We start from the raw sequence: 16,855 nt of genomic DNA, 5'->3' as shown, positions 1-16,855 counted from the left end.
AAAGAAAGAAAAGAAAGAAAAGAAAGAAAAGAAAAGAAAGGGAAAGGGAGGGAGGAAGGAAAAATCTCCTCTATGTGAGCCACACCAGTCTACTGTGATTATGCAGATACAGAGAGTTCTTTGCTCCCCAGAGACTTCACATTTGCTATTCTCTGTCCAAGAGTACTGTTCCCATCAGTCCTCTTGGAGTGTCCCCCCATCCTCCTGCCCTCCAATTTTACAGAACATGCTTCATCCCTTTCTAGCACTTACTTATCACAAGATAGAACTTATTAATTAGCAAAGTGGTCTAACTTCTGTCCCTTCCCCTAAAATGTCAGCTCCATGAGGGCAGTAATTCTTTCTTTTTGGTTCACACTTGTGTTCCTTGTACCCAATTAACATGTTATCTATTGTGCTAAACACATTTGGTATAAAATTCATTGAACGTAGGTTAATAAATGAATGGATGAACTAATGAACCCTCTGACCTCAAGCAGCCATATGCTGTGTGCCAAATGCCCCTTGATCCCTGCTAACTAACTCTGCTGTCATTCGCTGAATGCTCACTCTCCTCCATTCCGTCATTTCAACTTGAGCTGATTTTTAATGCACAGACTCCCTCTCATCTATTCTCTTTGCCCCTGTCCTCGTCACTTTAGATGAAGATCATCTTCCCTTTCCTCTGAGTCATCGTATATCACCTTGTACTATTTATGAGAAGGTAATTTTTTATGAAAATACACTTTATTCTCTCAGCTGGATTTTGAGCCTTGAGGACAAAAGCCACGTTTAATATCTTTTTAATTTCCTAGAGCTCTTTGGCACTGTGATGGTGGACTGATAGATTTGAAAAGGAAGACTCTGCCTGAGTTCACTTCCATCCAGATGAAATAACTTGCATGAGATGGGTACCTGTGACTTTCTTAATCTGTATGTATTTTTCTTTGCGATTTCCTTGTACTGTGATGGAAAAGAGGGATACTTTAACATAGCAGATGATATGCAATGTCCTTAGCAGGTATGAGAAATATAGGCTGACATGGTGTGTAAGGATGAGGTGTCAGCAATCCCGAAGGTTCCATCTTCAGAGGGGAAATCATTTCTCTTTTCTTTCTAACCTCATTAGTGAAGTTAAAAGCTGCTTACCCAAGAACATCAGTGAAGGGCAGTCAGGTGAGGAAGGAACGTGTTTCCAAGTTTGAATCAGAAGAGGTTCCTGAGTGGGGGCTCAGGACATCACAGTGCAGTCTGGTCTCCACACAGGGCTTCAATGCTTGTTTCTGTGGACATGGCAATGGTGCTGCCCAGTGAGTTTGTTCAGGATGTTGCAATCATGTAGTGATGTGGTCAGGGTGAGGATGTAGTCATAACGAATTCAGTGCCGCTCAGTGTTGGAGAAAAAAGTTTTGAACTGAATCCAAATGGCTTTGTAGCTTAGCTGTGATTCAACTAGGATGAATAGCAGAAACCCCTTGTTACAGCTCCAGTGCTCGGGAGTCTGTGGGGTCTAATCAAATCATTCTTGAAGAAGGTATGAAAGGCCAGTGCTGAGAATTGAGGATTAAAATGTAACACAAAACAGAGACATTTTGGATGAGTTAGAAATTGAGATACAAGGTCAGAAACCATGATTTTAAAAAGGCAACAGGACTTCATCCAGTATGAACCAGCTGGGCTAAAGCCACTCAAACTAGAGTTGGAAGCAAATGTTAAGACAGAAGTCAGAAGAAGAGACAAGACAAACAAGAATGTGAGAGAAGAAATTCCCCAGGCTTCCTGCTTCTCTCTAAGAGAAGAGAGACTGAATGAATTTGTCTGTTACCATGCTATCCCCCCATGTTTACCTATTGAGAAAAATTCAGTCTATTCATTTGATCAACACTTTATTGAGAAGCAAGTGTGTGCCAGGCACAATACGTGTCATGTGACATTCGTCAGTTAACAGAATGGAGAGAGAATGCTGTCCTCCAGGAGTTTATATCCTAAAGGAGGTGGTAGGGGCTTAAAGACACAAAGCAATGAAAACATAATACATCTAGATTATAGTATGTTAAGAGACAATGAATGCTGTGAAAAAATACATAAAGAGCAGGGAGGGATGGTTTGAATGCAGAAATTAGAGAGAGGAGGGACTTGCAATGAACAACTCATTGAAATGTGCATGTGGACCTATTATATTTTTCTCACGATTTTCCCTTTTCAGGGTGTCAACTACTTTGGGATAGAACATGGGCTAACAAAACACTGTTGTGATTGTCGGTCTTCATCTAACCCAGACCAGTTTGTTTTTCACAGAGAAAAATGTCTGTGGCCTAAATGCATATGATGACACTAGAGTGGATCAAAAGAAAGTGTAAAAACTGTGGCCTAGGTGGCAAAAGCCATCTTCAACGGCATTAGTAGCAGGTCACATATACTATTGGTTCTCAGGGTTCCCTTCCCTGGTGGGAACATTGTAAAGTTGACCTGGTGGTTATAGGTCCCAGTGGACTTGAGTATGAAGGAGAAATATCTGTGACTCTCAACCTCATTTTTATAACCTGAAGAGACATTTAATTTGAGTTATGTTTATTGTCCACTGCCATTAATCACTAAAGGACTGTTTCCAAATGGATTGTTAAACAAACTGAGTCTGTGCATGGGCACGATGGGAAAAAGATCATGGTTTGGAACAGGTGGGTAGAAAAGAGATCTTGTTAACCCCAGAGCTAAGGACCTTGGCCAGACGTGCACATGCTCACATCATGGCTGTGTGAAACTAGAAATGTGGAGGTGAAATAGATTCTAAAGGGCAGCCTGTGGCTCTCCCTGATGTACTCTGGATGGTATATTTTCAGAGGCCTGTGTCTTTGGGATATTATTCATGTCATTGCTATTGCCTGACACATTACCTGAGTGGAAACATTAGTTTCTGTGGAATAAGTCTGACATTACAGGCAGGTGAAGAGGCTCATGAGATCATGATAATATACTGACAGGCAGTCACCTCAATATTTGGGATGGAACAGTAAGTCAGGAATAGAGGCTGGATGGGCCCTGAGCAGGGTTTTTGGCCTGGCATGGTCCTGCCTTAGACCTGTATAGGGTCTTGGTCTAGCTCTAACAGAACACCACAGACTAGGTGGCTGTAAACATCAGATATTTATTCCTCACAGTTCTGGAGCCTGGGAAGTCCAAGATCAAGGTGCTGGCAGGTTTGGACTTCGGCCAGACACACTTCCTGGTTCGTAGATGCTCCTTTTTTGGCTGTGTCCTCACATGGTGGACAGGGGCAAGGAAGCGCTCTGGGGTCTCTGAGGGCACTAATTACATTCATGAGGACTCCACCCTCACCACCTAATCACCACCCAAGGCCTCACCTCCTATGCCATCAACCTTGGGGGCGAGAATTTCAACATAGGAATTTGGGGCAGCTGTAAACAATGGGTCCATTGCAAAGGTGAAGTTCTGAGCCAGTGGTAACAGAGGCTGAGTAGGGGAGACATCTCTCTAGGAAAGATACAGCTCCTGGGCTGTTTCCCTTCCCATTTGCTTCTTTTCTCCCATAACCCCTGTCATAGTTAATTTTATGTCAACTTGACTGAGCCACAGGGCGCCTTGACATTGGGTCAGGTATTATTCTGGGTGTGTCTGTTTTATACCAGATGAACATTTGAATCCATAGACTGAGTGAAGCAGATGACCCTTCCCAATGGCACTGGGCCTCAGTCATCAGTCAAAGGCCTGAATGGATCAAAAAGTCTGACCTCCCATGAGAAACAGGGAATTCTTCCTCCTGCCTGCCTTGAGTGGGGACATTGGCTCTTCCTGACTTCAGACTATGTTGACATGGGACCCCTGGGTCCCCAGCTTGCCAACTGCAGGTAGAAGGACATGTCAGCCTCCCTAAGTGTGGAGCCAATTTTTTACAATAACCCTCTTTCCATCTATCCTAAGGGCTCTATTTCTCTGGAGAACTCTGGCAAATACAACATCCCTATTATTTCATCTTTTTGTGACATATTTAAACTTTAAGTTTGCTATTGCATGAAGAAATGTGTGGGTAAGATTTTGTGTAATTGGGGGATTATAATAACCCAGTCAGCTTTCAGTCAATAGTGTCCACTAGAAGGAAAGAAAGATAAATCCTCAGGTGGGTTGGAGGTACTAGCTTGGTCTTGTATCAGGAAGGGATGCCTGTAAAGGGGAAAGGCATGGCAGCAGGGAAAGGTGAGAATCGCAAATGTGAGGAAAACAGCCCATAGATTTTCTGAATAAAGTTGGTCAAAGCTACTTATATAGCTTAAAGAAATGACTTCCCAGGTGCGGAGGCTCATGCCTGTAATCCCAGCACTTTGGGAGGCTGAGGTGGGCAGATCACCTGAGGTCAGGAGTGGGAGACCAGCCTGGAAAAACTCCATCTCTACAAAAATACAAAATTGACCAGGCGTGGTGGCACATTCCTGTAATCCCAGCTACTCAGGAGGCTGAGACAGGAGAATCACTTGAGCCCGGAAGGCGGAGGTTGCAGTGAGCTGAGATCACACCATTGCACTCCAGCCTGGCAACAAGAGCGAAACTCCATCTAAAATAAAAGAAATGACGTGCATTTAAACAGACACTGTGTGTGTTGTACTGCTGCAGATACAGCTAGAGAAAGGGAGAGTTAGAAGAAAGCCTTGAATTTCAGACTCAGCCTCTCAGAGTGAAGCTGCCCCCCTTAAATACAAGTCCTGTGTGGGCAGTGGACCCGTCATCTCGCCACAACCAGAGTCACAGCAGTGCTTGCCACCCCTGTAGCCTCTGTTCCTCCCCTTTTTACCCATATGAGGAGCCTCTCCAAGGTCAGGACCCCACCTTTGCACTCTGTATCCCACTCACAGTCTCTTGAACTACTAATTTATTCCTCTCTGCAGAATTATTCCTATCAGGATGCAAACATGTTCTAACATTGCCCTTGAAAAGCCCCCTTTCTTACCTGAAGTGCCCTTCCAGGTAAAATTCTAATTGTCTGTTCCCAGTCATAGCAAGACCTTTCTAGAGAACTGCCTGAGTTTTTGTCTTCAGTTCTTCACCTCTGATTCCCTCTGCAGCCCAATCTGATACAGCTGCATTTCTCAGTGTGCCACTGAAACAGCTTCTGTGAGGACACTGTGGCCATGTGGCCAGAGACTGTGGTCACTCCTTTTTTCAGTGCACAGTTGATAGTTCAGTCACGTCTGACGCAGTGGACAGCTTCTTTCATCTAGAGCAGCAGTTCTCGAATGAGTATAATTTTGCCCCCCTGGGGTGCCTTGGCCATGCCTAAAGGCATTTTTCGTTGTCCCTGATAGTGAAGGGAGAACTCCTGTATCTGGCGTGTAGAGGCCAGGGAGTCCCCACGACAAAGTCCCCTCTGGCTCAGTGTGTCAGAGGTGCCAATGTTTCCTTTCATTTGCAACTGCCTGATGAGTTCACAGGGTCTGCCTCGGTCCCATGTGCTGGCTTGTCTTCTAGATAACCTCTGGATATTTGGTTTTTATAAGGCTTGGTCTGTACGTCATTCTCTATCTGCATTCTCTCCATAGGTCAGTGAATACATTTTCATGTTTTAAAATACGAGTATGCTGATGACTCTAGTTCAAAACACCCTGATGACCTCTAGATGCATATGTCTAATTGCTTATTTGGTATTGCTATTTGAATAAGAGACATCAGAAACTTAATATGTACAACATAGAAGTGGGATTGCTCTGCTAACCCACAGCTCCTTCTCTGCTTTCCCACTTCCTAGTGAATTGTACCACAACTTGCCCGGTGCATAAAGCTCTAGGTATCCTCCTGGATTCCTCTCTTTCCAGAGTGTCCTACAGTGAATACATCATCCAGTCCTGGAGTCCCTTTATAAAGTATTTCCTGCTCTATTTATAAAACATTTCCTTTAATTGAATTTTCTCCAGCTCCATGTCTGCTCATCCAAGACACCATCACATAAACATTGCCTGTATCACTGCAGTTGCTTTGGGCTCATCATTCTGCTTCTGCTCTGGCCCTTTTGCAACCTACTCCCATATAGCATCCCTAAGTATATTTCAGAATTGTAAATCACACTCATGTACACTGGCTCCCATTGCACTCATAAAAAATACTCCATCTCCTTCCTGGGCCCGTGGTCCTGAATGGTCAGGCCCCTGCCCGTCTCTCTCACAGTGTTCACCATGTGTCAGCAACCATGGTACTGATGTCAGGAATAGCTCCAAATATTGCCCATTCTGGATTCGTGGCTCTGCAACATGATCTTGAAGCTCCTCCCATGAAGAGATGACATCTGTTTGTCTACCCCATGGATCGGCTTGGCCCTGTGACTAACTCTCACTCAAGGAATGCAGCAGAGGCGATATGGTGTCACTCCTGAGTCCAGGAAACAAGAGGCCAAGTGTGCTTCTGCCAGCCCTTCTGGGTTACTATCCAGCCCCCATAGTGCTGCCCACTGGAGGATGAGAGACTATGTGGAGGAGAGAGGAGCTGCCCCAGCCAAGGCCATGCAAGATCCAGCAGCTGATCACTAGTACACCAGTGAGCCCAGAGAGGGCCAGAAGAGCAGCCCATCCACACCTGCCCAAATTGCCAACTCTCAGAAGTGTCAGCCAGTCAAGATTTTCTGTTTTAAAATACTTAAATAGATTATTATATAGCCTATCTTCTGGCCTGACCCAGGCCCAGAAGCCTATAGTGAGGAAGAAGGTGTGGTGTGCTTTTACCTTTTTGCTATGAGTTGGGAGAGGAGAAGAGTCCTGGGAATGTCAAGGCCTTGGTTGACTGGTGCCCTTGAAACCTGGCATCGATGTGCTGGTGTTTGGGACTTGCAGGCCAAACCTGTGGTCCTTTCAAGACAGCCCATCCCTTTGTTGTACCTCGAGGTGATGCCTCCTCTCATCTGCATCTTGGGGTACGCTTCACATGGACCCTTTCTGTGGATATCACCTGTCCCTGGAAGGCTATGGTTTGGGATGAACTCTTTATGACTGTTCATGGGCTACTTTCCATGGTGATCATGCTGGCCCATGTGGGGCACTTGGCCAGCCACTGTCAAGGAATTCATCTTTCCTTGCTATTCATCACAGATATCTCCATCCACCTGTTGCCTTTACATATTTTCTCATCAGGGTCAGGTACTCAGTCTATATGTCTGTTAAATGTTATGGGATGAAGGCTGTACTCTCCTTAGGAGAAATACAACCTTAGCCTGGGTTGGGGCAAAGGACACTGAACTCTTAAAAACGCTCTCCAAGAAAACCTTCACCATCAGAGTTTTTCCTCCCCTCTTGATCAGTCTCCTGAACACAGGCTAAGAAAAGCTCTAGACTTTTTATCTTGTCCCTGCCCTGTTTGCCGTGGCTTGTGTTTCTCTTTAGAACGCAGGAGGGATGCTTGGAACCCGTTGTCCTCATTAGAAATTCTGACTAGGAAGACTGGATTTAACATGTTTAACATCACAGCTTCTTAAAAGGCAACTTAGATCTGATCACTGAGCAAACCAGTGTTAGGAGAGGGTAAGAGGGTCGCTTGAACGTGTCAGAGTTAGCCAGAGTGCCCTGGTGGGAATCAGGAAGCTTTCAAGATGTGGGAAGGACTGGGCTGAATGCTGGAGGGTGCAAGACAAGGAACGCCCATAGCAGGGCACAAACACATGCCCAGAATAAATCCAATTAGTCTAATGTTCATGACAGTGATCTATGATGTTGTTACTCTTATTTTATAGATGAAATAGAGGTTTACACTATTTGTTATTTTTACTCTTTTCTAGGCAAAAGAGAGGGCTTGTATTTTGACTGATAACTGATCAAAATATTATCACCCAGTAAATGTGTATTTTATTTTCTGTATTCAATTTGATAAATAATTTTAATGACTGTTTTGTTCATTATTTGCACTCTAATGAGTAGAATAATTAATTTTAACACCCTCTATGTTACTTACTTTAACTTTCATGATTCATTTCACACATCTCATTTACCTGGTGATGGGTAAACAGCATCAGTACTGAAAGAAATTGACTGTTCTACTTAATGCCCATCCCAATATATTCAAAAGGGTTCCCAGTCTGGGCCATTAAAAATAATTCATGAGAACATCCAAATGTGCTCCCTGTTTTCCCCAATCCTCTCCCTAAATCCTTCTCAAGTGACCTCACTCTTATTGACTCCCCATCTTTGACACATAATTACCATGTATTTATCTGTGGTATTTTGGCTCTCTGAGCAAATATTCACTCAGAATGAGGCAAAAACACTCAGTGTAAGATCTCAAGGGAAACCAATCATGCGCCCTTTATCTGACTGCACACAGAGAATGTAGGAACAGTTGTCAAGTGCTTTTTAGCCTATATAGAGATAAGAGATTTCCCTCTCACCTTCCCATTTATCATTGCCCGTTGGAATGTTTATCCAGTGTCAGGAAAACAACCTCAGGCATTCATTTTCTACTTTAATAGCCTGACAGTTACAGGTGGCCAAATGGCTTTTATTTTTTTCAGATAGCCCATTGTCATTATTTTAACTGTCTATTGATTAGATATTACTTGGTGTCACAGCCTGGACTGGGTTTTAAAAATATATGACACGACACAATCAGGGTTGAGGTTTTAGATGATTTGGTCTGACTGGTGTTGGATTCTACCTTTCTCAATCAGACTGTGCCTTTTCCTGGCGACAGAAACGTGCATACACTACAGTCACAAGATCAACCTTTCATATCAGAACTAATGGGATGCAGAGTTTAAACAAAAAATAATCCCAGCAACGCTGTCAGCATTCATATCAGAGTAGCAGCTGGTGCCTCCCTTCTCTCTCCAAACCTGTCTACATGTAAGATGTCAAAGGGTCACAGTTGCTTACAGCTGTGACTCCCTGAGATCTTTCATCAGGATAACCAGCTTCGAGGTGATGCCATCTGTCTTCATTTATCTCTGCAGAATGTCCAGTTTAGAAAAATGAAATGTCTGTCTGAGTTAAGATTTTTGTATAGTCAAAGCCAAGCTGAAATCTCTGTCAATTAATTTTCCCCCCATGTTATAGCATAAACTACTTTAATACAGTAAACAGCAAACGTAAACAAAAACAGTGAAAACACAGAAAACGCTTTGCTTTAGAAATAAGACAGAAATAAATTTTTCTGATGTCAATTATTCATATTTCCTGTGTGTATGACTTGCAAAAAAAGCAGCCCCTGTGTCCTGATGAACTGCTCGTTGTCTGAGGGCTGCAGTTATGAAGATCAGCCTGCGGTGTCAACAGTACAGCACAGCTGTCTGCCAGGAGTTTTCCTCAAGGTGAGGAAGCCAAGAGTGCATTCTAAAATTGAAATGGCATCAGAAATATTAGGTTCACAAAATATAATTACTTGAACTGAAAACTGACCTGGTCACAAGAACAAATGCACCATGTGATATAACAGCATTTTAGGAGGCCTCTAAAAGAATTTACTTTCCTATGTGCTTACTCAGGCAGCTGTGATATTCACCAGCTACAGAGCCCTCCTCACCCGGAGCTGTTTTTATTACAGATAATAATTCTGACTCAATTTCTTTATATTCACTGTTTGAGGCACATATTAAAAAGTTTCTTATAGCCACCACCAATATGAAACAAATGCAAAACCTTAAAAAAGAATTTGACCATTGCATGGGTCAAAAAATGTTTAAAGAAGCATATATCAGGCAGTCATTTTAAGAGTGTTTTTCTTCGCCTTTTTCTATTCCTAGATTTTTTTTCTTCTTGCTACTGGACCAGCCCAAAGGAAGCAGAATATAAATGTGATTTATGATAGCAGGAGGCTGCACTGTTGCTGTGATTGCAAGCATTGCTGCTATTTAATGTAGTGACGTATTATATAATGCATTAACATAACATATGAACCATCATTATCAAAACATATCTGAACATAAAGCATAAGCTAGTCATCATTTTGGAAAGCAAAGCAATCCTTGAAGGTCCCTAAAGAGTGAGACAGATGATGAGTAAGTGGTGAAAAGAAGGATAAGGTTCACAAGATTTCATGCTTATGGAAGGAGGCCAGATAGAAGAGGACACGCGTAGTGAGTGACTGCTCCAGTGCAGGTACCCTGAGAAAGGAGCAGGAAAGCCCAGCTACCTCTACTCAAGCACAGTCTTCCTATTTCTCAGTTTTTACTGAGGACAACCCTGGATAAAGACAACATATTCTAAAAGAATCAAATGATGTATTTACAGGAGATTGCTTTCTAAAAAGTGTTTATTTCTCTTATGCTACATTATTTTTACTTTCTAGATATATGATCATAAACATCCTAAAAACACTATATAAAAATACTCAGTTTTTAGAATCTATAAATTGTATTCTTTTCCAAAATTATTTTTAATGTCTGTCTTATTTCCAGCCAGTTCATCACCACCAATCGACATGATACTTTAAATAATAAAAAAAAAGCTTGTTATAGGACAGCAACACATATCTACTCTGTTTTTGACCTGAGATGATCTACTTAATTCACATGAAAAAAAAAACTCATATTTTATCAAGGGATATTGCATTAACTATATGTGGATCTTCCTCTACAAACAGAGGTCATCTGACCATCTGGATCTTAATGTTTTTGTCATTTTCATGGGACACTGAGACAATGATTAAGCAGTTCTTCAGTTGAAAAACATTTGTTGTGTATCTCCTATAGGCCACTGTATCAGATACTGAGAATATAAAGAAAATGGATGATAGATTCCTACTTTCAAGAGATAATCAATGAATGTTCATTAGTGATGATAATATTGTTTATCCATCTCATGTAAAACTAGTAGCAATAGCAATCTAAAATCTGTCATTGTTTTATTTTCCACTCTAGAGTGGTGATATGGTTTGGCTGTGTCCCCACCCAAATCTCATCTTGAATTCCCAAGATGTTGTGGGATGGATCCAGTGGGAGGTAATTTAATTGTTGGGCATGCCTTTCTTGTGCTGTTCTCATGATAGTGAATAAGTCTCATGAGATCTGATGGTTATATAAAAACAGGTGTTTCCCTGTACAAGCTCTCTTCTCTTGTCTGCCTGCTGCCATGTGAGATGTGCCTTTTACCTTCTGCTGTGATTATGAGGGCTCCCCAGCCATGTGGAACTGCAAGTCCAATAAACCTCTTTCTTTTGTAAATTGTCCAGTCTCGGATATGTCTTTATCAGCACTGTGAAAATGGACTAATACAAGTGGTTATTTTGTTTTGACCATTTTGAGATCACATGGTCTTTCCATTCATTAATGTATTCATTCATGTATTCATTCAGCAACTGTTTGATATTTTTGGGCCCAGCATATTTGGGCAATGTGGATAAATTATGAATAAGAAAAAAGCCCTCTTTAAGGTGTCACCTGTCATCTGGTTTTCAAAGGAGGAGGGAGGCTGCATTTCAAAATAAATGGGTAATAAACTAAATTTTCAAGAGAAAATTTAAAAATGGGATTATAATTGGGGGTGCTCTACAGAGGAATGGTAACAAAAAATATCCCCTTCTTATTTTTGTCCCTTTTTCTCAAAACTTCCCTTTTCCTTATGTGATAGTTGGGCATAGAGAGGTTTTAGATCAAGAGAAATATTTAAGACTTTTTATTTCTTTAAGTCCCCTCCTCTCTGTTGTTAACATTGCCCACTTTTTACTAAATCTGTGTAATGTTTGTTTTATTTTTGTCCAGTGCTTTTCATATGTGCATTTTTATGGGGGAATCAGCAGGTGTTCTGAGGCCTGCATGAGAGGGGGGAGCTCACACACAATTTATGAGGAACAAAGGCCAAAATCTGGACAGTGAAAAGTGAGCAAAATTCTTTGCATTTTATTTCTATGTCTGTATGTAAATATCTATATCAAACTATGTGCCTACACCTCTGTCTATCCATTTCTCTGTCTCTGTTTCTGTTTCTCATTCTCTCTGGAGAAACAATCAGCATGAGGGTCGTCAGAGAGTAGACGGCCCCTTTTATTTTTCATAATCGAAATTTTGGAAAGTATAAAAATAAGCAAAACATAGAACTTTTCCTGTAGTTATATTGAGTTATAATCCATATATCATGCAACTCACTTATTTAAAGTGTACAATGAAACATTTTTAGTGTATTCACGAGTTGTATAACTATCACTGCAATCTAATTTTAGAGCATTTTCATTGCCCCCCACCCAAAGCCCTATGCTCATTAGCACTCACTCCCCTGAACCCTACTCCCTAGCCTTTGGCACACGTTTTCCCTTTCAATGGATCTATGTACTCTTTATATTTCACATAAATGGAATCATCTGGTATGTGGTCTTTTGTGACGGGCTTCTTTCAGGTAGCATAATGTGTTCAGGGTTCACTCAGGTTGTAGCATAGATCAATGCTTCATGCCATTTTTTTTTTTGCCAAATAATATTCCGTTGCATACATATTACCACTTAGAATAATTTCTGCTTTTTGGATATTACAATTAATACTGCTATGAACATTTATGTACACATTTCTGTGAAGACATATGTTTATTTCTATCAGTTATATATTTGGGAGTGGAATAGTTGGTACTATGATTTAAATGTGTTCCCCAAAAAGGATATGTTGGAAACTTAATACCCCATGCAACAGTGCTGGGCAGTGGCGTCGAAGGGGAAGTGTTTGGGTCTTGAGTGCTCAGCCCTCATTAATGGATTAATGTGGGTTATAAAAAGAGCTTGGGCTGTGACTTTAATCTTTTGCCCTTTCTTGCTTTCTCGTCTTCCAGCATGCGATGATATATGTAGCCAACAAGGTCTTTGCCAGAGCTGGCCCCTTGATGTTGGAATTTACTAGCTTCCAGAACTGTAAGCAAATGAATTGTCCATTTCTATGCAGGTATCTGTGGAGATATTGATTTTAGTTATATGGAATTCATATTGCATCCTGGGGAGAACTGTTCACTTAACAATGTTGATGCCTCCAACCCATTAATATAGAATATTTCTTCTGTACTTAGATCTTTAATTACTCTTATCAGTTTTTAGTGTGTAGGTCCTATAAAGTCCTACATATATTTTCATAAATTTGTCTCTAAGTATTTCATGTTTTGGGATTTATTGTAAATGCTATTTTTTTCAAACTGAAATTTCCTGTTTATTAGTGAAATACAGAAATATATTTGATTTTTGTAGATTGACTTTCTTTCTTGAGATCTTGCTAAACACAATAGGGCAGGAAAAAGAAATAAAATCATATAGATTGTGAAGAAATGAAAACAGCTGTTTATTTGCAGGTAATATGATTATGTACGTGAAAAATACTAAGAAGCTTGTATTAATTTTTAATTAAAAATAATCTTGATGCCTACAGCAGTGATTACCAGACATGGTCCTAGGCCAGTTGCATCAAAAACTTCAGGCGACCATTAAAAAACGCTCTCTCCTGTACTCATCTTAGGAGAGTCTTACTTAAAATGCAGAAGAGAAGAGCTTGTCATTTTTATTTTTGAAAAGTAACGTAGGTTGTGTTGACACAGCTGTTTACTTATGCTTATTTATGGCATTCAGTGGTGGGGGATCATGAAAATTCTGGGACAATCGCCCAGGTTTCTCTGTAGAGTGCATGGTAGGTGTATTTCATGATGATTGAAAAGGAAATTTTGTGGGAAGAGATTTAGAGGGAAGAAGCAGTCAGTTCGGTGGAGGACATGCTGTGTTGTGCTGCCTGTGAATACCAGGCACAAGTTCCTTATCGGCATCTGAGCTGGGGAAAGATATGTCAGACTCATACATCTTGGACATGAAGAGAGGAGAGCGGTTACCTTGTGCAATGATGATTTCACTACAGAAAAATTGTTCCGTGTTTGCTTTGATTTTTAGTGAAAATCAGTACTCTTAAGATGCAATGCTTTTGTTGTGTGCCCAAGCACTTAGAAAATATTTCTTCGCTGGATCATTGGTCAGGGTAGAGATGCTTTAAAAGGCAAATTCAGTAACTATTTATTTTTTTATTTCACCTTGTCACTAAAAACATTTCAAGTACCTGTCAAGGATAGATAATTTTTGAGAATATTAAGTGATTTGATGATAATGAAGAGGAAGAAGAACAGGAGAAGGAAGAAATGGCAAGAGAAAAAAAATAGGAACAAATTGCAGACAAAAAAAAGTGAAAAAATGTATTGATTTAGGCCCGACTAAATTTTATGAGTGAGTTTCAAGACATTCTGGCAGCTCATGTGACAAATTCTCATTCTACTTTTTTTATATATATGTGCATATTATTTATAATTGAAACTGATCTGGAGCTAATATCAGGTAAAAATTTACTCCAGATATTTTCATAGAAAAGTATATTCTACATAATGCAATGAACAAAATTCTCAACATTATTTTTATGATAGCAACAGAGTTTTGTTGCAAGGAATATTTCTCTTCCACTTCTGAAGCTTCCCTCCATGTGGAGGACGCTTTATCACAGAAACACTCCTGGTCTCCCCATGCCCTTAGTTACCTTGCAATTTGGTGGAAGGCAGAACTTGACATGGAAGGTACAGTTTCCTCCTTGGGAGTGAGCAACCTGCTGGACACACTCCTTCCTTTACTCCTCTAAGTTGCTAGCTCTTACAGAGGAACTCCCATTGCAACAAAAAATAATGGGAAAGGCTTCCAGGTCATTCCTGCCTGTGGTTGGTTGGGTTCATCTCTGGATTCTGTGGATTAGTCTTGGTAATTCTATGGCTTGAAGAGTCTTTAATATTATTTTATCAATTAAAAGATGGTATGTTGGATTTTCAGCTATTTGCTGATTTCTCAGTTGGCTCAGATCATGCACTGGGAGTAGATGTCTACTTACTAGGCCCCTAGAAGTGCAATAGTTTCCACCAAGTTATTCACTTTAAAAAAATAATCAATAGAAGCTTATGTCATAAAAAGTATTCTGTATGAGTAATTCTTGGTGAAAATGTTCGATATTGGTACCCAGTATTTTGCTGGATTTTTGCAGTCTAGGAATATGTTTTAGAATATCTAGGAGAGAGTAGTTGGTTCACATGGCTTTCAGTTCACTCTGTTTGCTAGAAAATAATAAAAGCCACTTGTTTGAGAATCAGAAAACTTTTACTGTGGCTTTACCTCTGCTACTTGATTAATAATTATTAGGTGAAAAACATCTTGGAAACTCACACTTCCTCTTCTCTAAGACTCTGTTACCAAACCTGCAGATTAGCACACTAACCAGGCGGCTTGTCCTGTGCCATGCCCTAAATATTCTGGGCCACATTGTCTGGTGAGCAACCTTTGAGTCTGGATTGTATCCAGATTCATGAGGTGAGATATTTTTCACTTAAGAACCCATAATTCTCTGAACTTTCCAACTGACAGATGATAGTTTCCATTTCACATTTCATCTTTTTTCTTTTTTGAGATGGGGTCTTGCCCTGTCGCCCAGGCTGGAGTGCAGCGGTGTGCTCTCAGCTCACTGCAACCTCCACCTCCCGGGTTCAAGAGATTCTCCTGCCTCAGCCTGTGGGCGACGGGGAGCCCGCCGGGGGGTCTCGGCCAGCGAGAGGGTCCCAGCCTGGAAGAGGGGGTGCAAAGAAATAAAGAGAGACAGAAAGCTGGGGTCTGGAGGACTGAATAGGCAATGCCTATGCAGCAAGTTTATTTGTGTCCAGGGTTCCAATATATACCTTTAGATTATAAGGATTGATGTCAGTGCACATTATGTAAGCTATACAATAAGGGGAACAGAAAGTTGCAAAAATCACAGAAAGTTGCAAAAAGCAAATGTCAGCAGAGGGGGTACATAATCACGGGTCATAAAAGGTAAGCAGGTGATGTACTTTATCATTGTTAACAGAACATGTGGTCACAAGGATAACAATCTAGAAATGTCACAGGCTAAGCCATAAATCTTTATCTGAGTATAGGAATATCACCTGGTCCTCAAAAGGCTATACTTAACTTGGTAAACAGAGTCATAAAACCCACTCCTCAACAGGAACCGAAAGAGTACACACATCCATTACCCAGGGTCACTGTAGTCAGAAATAGAGGCTGACATTATTCTTATTCTTTCCGTTCCTACTTCCCCATAGCTCAACTGCCTCCAGCAGGGAACTGTGTCCGGGATCAAGCTCACGCACAGTGAGGCCCAACACTGGGGGGGCTTCACATGGGAGCGTTCCCCACATTAGCCTCCCAAGTAGCTACAACTACAGGCACGCACCGCCACACCTGGCTAGTTTTTGTATTTTTAGTAGAGACAGGTTTTCGCCTTTTGACCAGGCTGGTCTTAAACTCCTGACCTCTGGTGCTCTACCTGCCTCAGCCTCCCAAAGTGCTGGGATTACAGGCGTGAGCCACTGTACCCAGCCCATTTCATCTTTTTGTGTCACCAACCACAACATCCCCAACATCATCTTCACATGTAGGTCTTTATGCAAAAGACTTTCTGAATTGCTTGGTGATGGTGGACCTATAGAGGCTGAACACAGCAGAGCATGGCTTCGTGTTCCTATGATCACCCTTCATATGAAGACTCCAGATGACGCACAGCCAAGAGACCCATCCGATTTGCTTGGTGCCGGGTATGTCATGCAGCCCATGGTTTTAGCAGCTGGCTAAAACCATGGGTTGCATGCGAACGTGACCTGACTTTGTTTGCTTCAGGTCACTCATTACTCATCTGTGTGCGGTGCTCCATAAAGGAATAAAAGCAGTCCATTTCAAGGAGCCTGAGGCATTTCAATGGAGATTTGACCATGCACCTTATCAGCCAACTGCTCCTGGACACAAATAAGGAATCTGTTAGACAAAGTGTCTTGTCAATCTGCAGTTTGCAAAGTTGCATAGATAGGATTTTTGATGTAATGCCACAGAGCAGCCCCACCAATGCTTTGTCAATGTGCTGTGCTAATCGGAAAAAGAG

Source organism: Cebus imitator, unplaced genomic scaffold, assembly GCF_001604975.1.
Source record: "Cebus imitator isolate Cc_AM_T3 unplaced genomic scaffold, Cebus_imitator-1.0 Scaffold126, whole genome shotgun sequence".
In the NCBI taxonomy this organism is placed as follows: domain Eukaryota; kingdom Metazoa; phylum Chordata; class Mammalia; order Primates; family Cebidae; genus Cebus; species Cebus imitator.
Note: the sequence above shows the minus strand (reverse complement) of the source record.